Source organism: Petaurus breviceps, unplaced genomic scaffold, assembly GCF_028583685.1.
Source record: "Petaurus breviceps papuanus isolate PSGF00001 unplaced genomic scaffold, PetGlider_PUasm1.0 90750, whole genome shotgun sequence".
NCBI classification, from domain to species: Eukaryota; Metazoa; Chordata; class Mammalia; order Diprotodontia; family Petauridae; genus Petaurus; species Petaurus breviceps.
In genome coordinates, this window is record NW_027187335.1 from 3,877,661 (window position 1) to 3,886,459 (window position 8,799).

Genomic DNA, 8,799 nt, shown 5'->3' on the forward strand with positions numbered 1-8,799 from the left:
TTTGCAAATCTAGGTTAAATCAATCATCAAAACCTTGGTCTGTTGATTGTTCCCCCCTTTGTCCCCATTAAATTAACTTAGTAATAATTTCCTGACTGGGGAAGTAATCACCTAGCTTAGTTCCCAGGTTTCCTCCCTCCTTTTCACTCTGTTAGTTTTAGTCTTTGTTCTTTTTCTTCCCCTCACCAACCACCTTCCCTTCCCCTTGCCCCTCTATCTGATCTGGCTTTATGACAATACTCTTGTTTCCCGTAGTCCTCCTAACTCTGTCTCCTTGGAAACATCAGTTGACTAATATTTAAGTGAACAGCTGGCTCAAACCACAACTTTAAAATATTCATCGTCAAATGCCTGTAGCCACCCTAATGTTGGATTAAAAAACATGAAGAAAGAGGTGAAATGAAATAAAATGAGATGCTATAATAATAAAAAGCACTTTGCAATCATAAAGTATTTTACAAGTACTAGAATTATTACTAAAAGTTCAAGACTTTGATATTCACTTCCCTAAGGATCATATGGGAAACATAAAACACTCCTTTTGGATATAAAATAATTTAAAGACAATAGCTTCCCAAGAAAGAGAAATGAGGGAAATATTACCTCCCCCACTTCTTTGCAGCTGTAGGAGGTCCATGAGCACTATTTATTGCATGTGTTTTCAGACTCTCTTCTATACATTAATTTTGTGGAGGTTTTCCTCTTCTTCCTCTTTTTCCTTAAACTACTGCAATGTGGGATTGTTCTCTGGGAAAGAGAGAGATGAGATACTGAGAGAAATTCTGATGGTGTAGAAAACAAAAAATATAAACAAAAATGTGCTTAAAAATAAAGACCAGCTTTCTAAAAGGTCCCATTTCCATAAGTCCACAGCTTGCATAGGGAGTCTCCAGTTCTGAGGAGTCTCTCTCCCATTCACTATACAGGGAGAGAGTATTTCTTAATTCTTAACAGTCTGGCACTGAGGAGCCTCAAGGAGAGTTCAGTTTAGTAAGCAATTATGTATTAAGTGTTTATTGTATGTAAGGCACAATGCCAACCACTGAAGATACAAAGATTTAATTTTAATGACATAGTTTCTGCCTCAAGGCACTATATTCTCCTGAATGAAATACAACCTATATCCAATTAAGCATTCAACATAGCATATGATGGTGGGAGGTGGGGAGCAGAAATCTAGATAAAGTACTCTAAGAAAATGTGGGGAGGGAAAGAAATTACTCAACTCTGTCCTGAGAAAAACCAGACTCAAGAAACATCATCTGTAAGTAGAAAACCTAAGAGTTTTATTGCTCACTCACAAGAGTTATCTGTCTTGGACCACCTGTAGCCATTTTTCATATACAGGGCAGTACCTTTGGGGGCCAATTAAAGGTTTTCCCAGATAGATGGTGACTCCTAGAATTTGTCACTCCCAAAAGACCCTTCAACCTGACAAAGCAGAGGTCCTCAGTCCTAAAGAAAATTTTCCAATATGCTTACCAAAGACCATCTGCCTCAGATGACAAACTAGTAATTGCTTGTGACAAATCAATATTCCATTTTGGAACTAAACATAAGAGACATAGCACCTGATGTTGTAGCCCTAGAGGTATGAATTAACACATAGTAATGAGAAGTTTGGGAAAGAATAGTGGGGAGAAATGGAAGAGAGGAGAAAAAAAAGAATGGTTCATATGTGTAGGACGCTACTGGAGCCATATACATCTTCTCAGGATGTGGTGCCATCCTTCTGAGTCAGATAGATTGGGATTCTTGAAGGTCTATGATGTCTGTACCAAGAAGGCTCCAGCCAGGAGTTGATGGACAGAGCCAGGGTGATTTTAGGTAATAGGAAGTGAAGAGTAAATAATGTTCATGGAGCATGACTCCTTCTCTATGGCTTACCAACACCAAGGAGCCTTTTATTCCCCTTGACAATCAAATGAATCAATTAATTGAAGTAACAAGCAGCCTTTTCCAAGCATGGCTCTTGCCTCCATTCCTGGCAAAGAACTCAGTGTATAACTGTGCCCATAACTGTAATGTCAGAAGTGATTAATTTCTGATCTCTCTCAACAATCCTCAAAGCGATCAGCTCTGGCAACTGAGGCATAAAAGAGGCATCATGTTCTATGGTCATCCAAGAGACAATTTCTATGAAAATATTTTCAGAGTCTTTAGGCTAACCTAAGGGCTGGGGCCAAGCTTCAGGAGAAAGATCAGACTGGGTTTGGGAGGAGATACTGTGGTTTTCTTGTAGCACTGGGTGGGTTGAGAGTATTTCCTTATTATGATTTTATTTTCTTGCTATTCCAATGCTTGCTATTTTGATTAAATTTTCTTGGTTTTTCAAAATAATCTATGATATGAAGTCTAAATTATTTTTAATATTTGGATCTCAATAAGAAGTTTCCAGTGGGTGAGGGCTAAAGTAACTCTTACAAAAGAAGAGAAGTGCAATACTGGGAATATCACCCGTGTCCTCCCCACATCCACCCCGCACACACATACCTGCTGCACAGAAAAGGTTAATATCACCACAGGACAGTACGAGGATGACATCGTTTCCTCCTCTAGGGCTGGTTACCTAAGCAAGCTTCACTTTTGCAGGACAGTGTTCTTCCTTTTGCCTTCGGTAATTGACAGCAGATCTAAGATTAGTCCATCAACAAGCATTTATTCAGCACCTACTATGTAGTAGGCACAGAATCATTGAACTTAGAGCTAGAAGTGACTATAGAGAAGACCTAGAATGAATTCTTCATTTGATAGCTGGTCAAACTGAGGCCCAGAGATCTCTTACTGTCCAAGTTCACACAGAAAGTGTCAGAATCTGCATTTATGCCCAAGTCTTCTGACTTTAAATTATACTACCCTTTCTGTAACATCATACTGCCTCTCCAGTAACCTCCAATCCTTTGCTGTACTAAGGATCTTGATAAATATATATATTTAATATGTGAATAAATAAGTTGAAGACAATCTCAGAGTAAAGACGTTAAAAAGGTCCAGGAAAAGCTTTTTGCAGAGGGCAGGATATTAACGAAGACTTACAAGAAGCCAGAGAAAACACAAGACAGAGATGAGGAAGCAGAAAATTCTAGGTATGGAGTGAAGTCAGTGAAAATATCCAGAGTTGGGAAATGGAATGTCTTGTTTGAAAAATTAGCAGGTAGAAGGGTAATAAAGTGGAAGAAAAGAAGACTGAAAAGGTAGGAAGGGGTCAAGTTATGAAGGGCTCTAAAAACCAGAGGATTTTATGTTTGATGCTGGAGGTGATCAGGACATCTTGATAAATAGTGGTTAAAAACTGGGTGCTCTCAGAAAATGACAGAATCCTACTGGACATCACTACTCCCAAGGCTAGGCACAATATTTGGTTGAGAAGAGAACATTAGTCAGTTTTCATTCATTAAAGGAGGCAAGTAACTACCAATCACACCCTATTAATGTGGGCTAATGACTGAGCTTCGAGTTGGGAAAGATGTGCTTTGGATTATAGAAGAATAGATTGTTAGATGACTAAAATGAAAATGTGCTTTGCATGACTTCACAAATATAATGAGTATCATATTGTTTGCCTTCTCAGTGGGTGGAGGAGGGGCTGGAGAAAGGGAGAGAATTTGGAACTCAAAATTATGAAATATGAGTGTTAAATAAAGAAAATGTAATTATAAAAATGTTTTAAAAAATAGAATGTTAGAGCTGCAAGCGTTCTCACAGACCATCTATTCTAAACCAACCTTCGTCATTTTTCATAGAAGAAAACAAAGCCCAGAGAAAAAGGAAGTGAGTTTTCCTATATTGTAGAGCTAGAAAATGGTTTTTCCTTCCTTTTCTCCATCTCTCCCTCACTCCTTTTGCTCAAAGTGTATGTGACACACTATTTTTAAAATGTTTGCATCCTTCTAGTAAAGTTATCCTGGGCTGTATAATAATAGTTGGCTTTCATACAGTCCTTCAAAAAGACTATATATATATTTTTTTGTCTCATTGGTTCTATTAATATTTATCAGCCTTTACAGAGTCTGGTGATTACTGCCTGCCAGCACCCAGTCCATTCTCCCTCCTTTAACACATGATACTGCCAACATCCTGCTGCAAGCCCTCTTCAGCTCAAGCCAGGGCTATTGCAATAACATACTGGTTAGTCTCTTTGCCTCAAGTCTCTCCCCTCCACTCTGTCCTCCACTCAGCTGTCCAAATGATCTTTCTAAAGTGCAAGTCTGACCATGTCACCCCCCTCTCCAGTAAACTCCAATCACCTCGAGCATCAAATATAAAATCCTCTGTTTTGTAAAGCCCTTCATAACCTGGGCCCTTCTTACCTGAAATTCCTTCTTCCATTTTACTCCCCCCTCTATCTACTAATTTTTCAAACAAGACATTCCATTTCCCAACTCTGGATATTTTCACTGACTTCACTCCATACCTAGAATTTTTTGCTTCCTCATCTCTGTCCCCTGTTTTCTCTGGCTTCTTTTAAGTCTTAGTTAATATCCTGCCCTCTGCAAAAAGCTTTTCCTAGACCTTTTTAATGTCTTTACTCTAAGATTATCTCCAACTTATTTATTCACATATAAATATATATTAAAATATAACAATATTTTGTTGTTGCTGTTGTTCAGTCATTAGTGTTCAGCTCTTCCTGACCCCAAGGACCATTGTATGCCAGACCCTTCTATCCTCCATTATCGCTCAAAGTTTGTTCAAGTTCATGTTCATTGTTTCTTTGACACTATCCATCTCATCCTCTGCTGTCTGCTTTTTTCTTTCACCTTCATTCTTTCCCAACATCATAGTCATTTCCAATGACTCCCATCTTCTCATTATGTGGCCAAAGTATTTAAGCATCACCTACAGTACTTGGCCTTCCAGAGAATAGTCTGAATTAATTTCAGTAAGTATTGACTGATTTGATGCCCTTGCTGTCTAAGGGATTCTCAAAAGTTTTCTCCATGGGGGCAGCTGGGTGGTGCAGTGAATAGAGCACAGGCCCTGGAGTCAGGAGGACCTGAGTTCAAATATGACCTCAGATACTTGACACACTTGGTAGATGTGTGACCTTGGGCAAGTCACTTAACCCCAATTTCCTTGCCTTCCCCCTCCAAAAAAGAAAAGAAAAAGAAAAGTCTTCTCCAGTACTATAATTTAAAAGCATTGGTTCTGTTGTGCTCAGCTTTCCTTATAATCCAGCTCTCACAGATGTACACTGCTACTGGAAAAACCATAGCTTTGACTATATGGACCTTTGTCAATAAGGGGATATCTCTGCTTTTTAGTATGTTGTCCAGATTTACCATAGTTTTCCTTCCAAGGAGGAAGTGTCTTTTATAATGAAATATTAAAATAACTATATGTATAGGGTTTTGGGGGGGAGGGGTAAAAAGTTGTTTGCATGTTGTTTCCCACTGTTAGACTGTGAACTCCTCAAGGGTAAGGATTGTTTTGCCTTTCTTTTTTTTTTTCTTTCTGGTAGGGCAATTGGGGTGACTTGTCCAAGGTCACATGGCTAGTTGTGTGTGTGTTAAGTGTCTGAGGCTGGATTTGAACTCAGGTCCTCCTGACTCCAGGGCCAGTGCTCTATTCACTGTGCCACCTAGTCTCCTTGTTTTTCCTTTCTTAGTATTCCCAACCCATAGCACAGAGCTTGGCATATAGTAGGTACTCAATAAATGCTTATTCACTTGACTCACCATCTCCAGTTTGCCTCTGCATGAACTGCCTTCCATATCTGAAATCTATTCCTTCCTTCCCTTTCCCCCTTAGAAGCCTTGGTTTCCTTCCAAACTCACCTCAAGCACCATCTTTTGATTAAGCCTTCCTGCATAAAGTTGCCTCAGCTTCTAATGTTTCCCTCCTCTCCCGAGATTACTTTGTTCATGCTTTGCATACACCCATGGTGTCTCTTCTGTTAGAATGTAAGCTCCTCAAGGACAGGTACAATTTTGCTTTTGTCTTTGTATCCTCTGCCTATCATAGCTCCTGACATTTACAGCTTTCTTAATTATTACTTGTTGATGGATTAATTTGCCCAGGATTAAACATTAATTGAGTCTAAATTCCAACCCAGGTCTTTTCTCAGTCCTGTGTTCTTTCCACCACATCACAGCTTCCTCCAAGCCACCGATCTTAACTGACTCATGCTTGAGGAAGAGAAGAATCTACGGGCTTTGATGTGACACTTCTGTACCAAAAGACAGGACAGAATTAGGTAAGTAAGGATGCTGTCTTGGCCCCTGGTTTCCCATTTCTTTCACATTCAGGGGTTTTATAACCCTAGATTTCCTTTTTCTTTTAGGAAGGAAAAAGAACCAACTTCATTGGGATCCTGGCCAATAGTGTGTGTGTTCTTCCCAACCTGGGCAGTTCCTTGATGAATGCACATTCTTATCTCTTGGGAAAAGCTACACTTAATTAAGTCCAGCTGGTGGACTTGGATAGCCTGTTCAAGGACCTGGCCTCACTTCACAGCACTCGTGACATGGGAGTGACCTGCAGGATAGTGGCAAGAGAGAGATGAGGGGGCTAGATGTAGAAAGGAAAAAAATCATTTCCCCCCCAACAAACTCACAAAGAGAACTCTGAAGCTTTGAGGGGGGAAAGGGGGATTACTGTTATGTTATGCTCTTATGTATGATTATCTTCCCTTCTTTCCCCATCTTCTGCCTCTCCATCAAAAAAAAATCCTTCTTCTATTCTCATTTCTCCTCTTCTTGATTTTAATGACACCAACATATCTCCAATAATCCACACACAAAATCTGGGAGTTGTTTTGACACTTCCTTCTCCCTTGCCTTCCTACGTGGCCAATTGCTATATATTTTGCCTTTCCAATGCTTCTGCTATAAGTCCCTTTCTGACACTCTCAGCCCTAGTTTCATAGTTGGCTAACATCTAGAAAGGAAAACAGTCATTGCAAAGAGTATATGACTTCATCAAGAACAGGTGACACTTTCTGGCTCCTTGATCGCCATGACGCCCGTGAAGAAATCTGTGATGAAGGGCGGCACAAAAAGAAGCAAGTCCTCAAATTTACCCTGGATTGTACCTGTCCTGTGGAAAATGGGATTATGGATGCAGCTAATTTCAAACTGTTTTTACAAGAATGAATCAAAGTGAACGGGAAGGCGGGCAACCTCGGGGTCGGATTTGTGATCATTGAGAGAAATAAGAGTAAGATCACCGTGACGTCAGAGGTGCCCTTTTCTAAAAGGTATTTGAAGTACAGGACAAAGAAATACTTAAAGAAGAACAATCTTAGAGATTGGCTTTGGGTGGTGGCCAATAGCAAGCAGAGTTACAAATTACGGTACTTCCAGATCAACCAGGAGGAAGAGGAGGAAGATTAAACCCTGTTGGGTCTGGAAGCGTTTTGTATATGATCTTGAATAAAACTTGAACCAAAAAAAAAAAAAAAAGAACAGGTGACCATGATGAGGTATGGCTCCCAATAGGTTCAGCAGGAACTCTGATCTTACCTAAGACCAGAACCTGAGATTCAGTCTGGAAAGAACTCAGGCTAACTTGGAGTCAGAATTGAAAAAGTTTATTATAAGCCTTACAGCGGGCAAGGATCCTTAGGGCACCTGCAAGCTTAAAGAAGACACAGGCATAATTTTTAAAGAGTTAAGGCTATTCGTTAGATGTCAATTAGGCTGACCAGGCAAGAAGAGGGTGGGATTAGGGAGGATTTAAGGTGGGGCTAAGGTGGGGGTCTGTGTTTAAAGGGGTATACAAGCTTTATGTAACTGCGCAGTGGTAGTACCCATGATTCATTGGGGAAAAGGCCACGGGGAGGATTGAGGGGTTACCTAGAGGTGTGGCTTTAGGCTTGAAACGTCACTAAGTCATCGAGCCATCAAGGGCTGATGGAGAAGTGTCCAGTCTGCCACCCATCAGTGTCATGCTTGACAGTATTGATGTCTGGGAACCAAGGTTAGGGAAAGATAATTGCTTACGGAGTTAACCTAGGAAGGGGATATTGAAGGATTCATGGGGGCAACGAGACACTATGCAAGGGGGAGATAATAGTTGCCTAAGCTGGAATGTTTATAGATACTTTTGTGAAGGATTGATAGGTATAGCTTGTTAGTGTTTCAAGGCTGAAATAAACAATTCATGAGTTGTTGCTGGGCACAATTAATGCTTTGAAGCTAGGGGCAGGGGGAGAAGGGACAGAGTTAATGCTCTGAGACTGGGGTGGGGGAGAGAGTATGATTTTACAAACTGGTTTTACAAATTGATGTTACAAAGTGGTATCACAAATTGATGTTACAAATATAGGTCCCAAGCACCCCATCATTACTGATGTTACAAATTGGTATTACAAATTGAGCTTACAAATTGATTTTACAAACATAGATCCCAAGCACCCCATCAACCGCACTGACCTTATTTGCTTTGTTGAAAGGTTAACTAAACTACTAGATGAGGGGAATTCTGTGGGTATGGTATACCTCATTCTTAGCAAAGCTTTTGATAAAATATCTCCTACTCTTCTTAGGAAGAAGAGTGGAGAGATATGGATTAGGTGATAATCTAATTAGTTGGATTCAGCATGGGTTGGATGACCAGACTCATTGAAGAGTTGTGAATGGTTCACATCATGGTAGGAGTTCTCTAGTAAAGTATCTTAGGGGTCTGTACTTGCCCTTGTCTTGCTTAACATTTTTAGCAGTGACTGTGGTACAGGAATAGACCATGTGCTCAGTTGACTTGTCAATGAATGAAGCTGAAAGTAATAGTTAACAAAGTAGATAACAGCATCAGGATCCAAGAGAGTCTTGATAGGCTAGAGCATTGGGTTAAATCTAA

General features: G+C 40.1%; 1 pseudogene; it reads left to right on the plus strand.

The window, feature by feature from the left end:
* Positions 1 to 6,202: 6,202 nt before the first annotated feature.
* LOC138145766 (large ribosomal subunit protein eL22 pseudogene) lies at positions 6,203 to 7,406 on the plus strand (annotated as a pseudogene).
* The last annotated feature ends 1,393 nt before the right edge of the window (positions 7,407 to 8,799 follow it).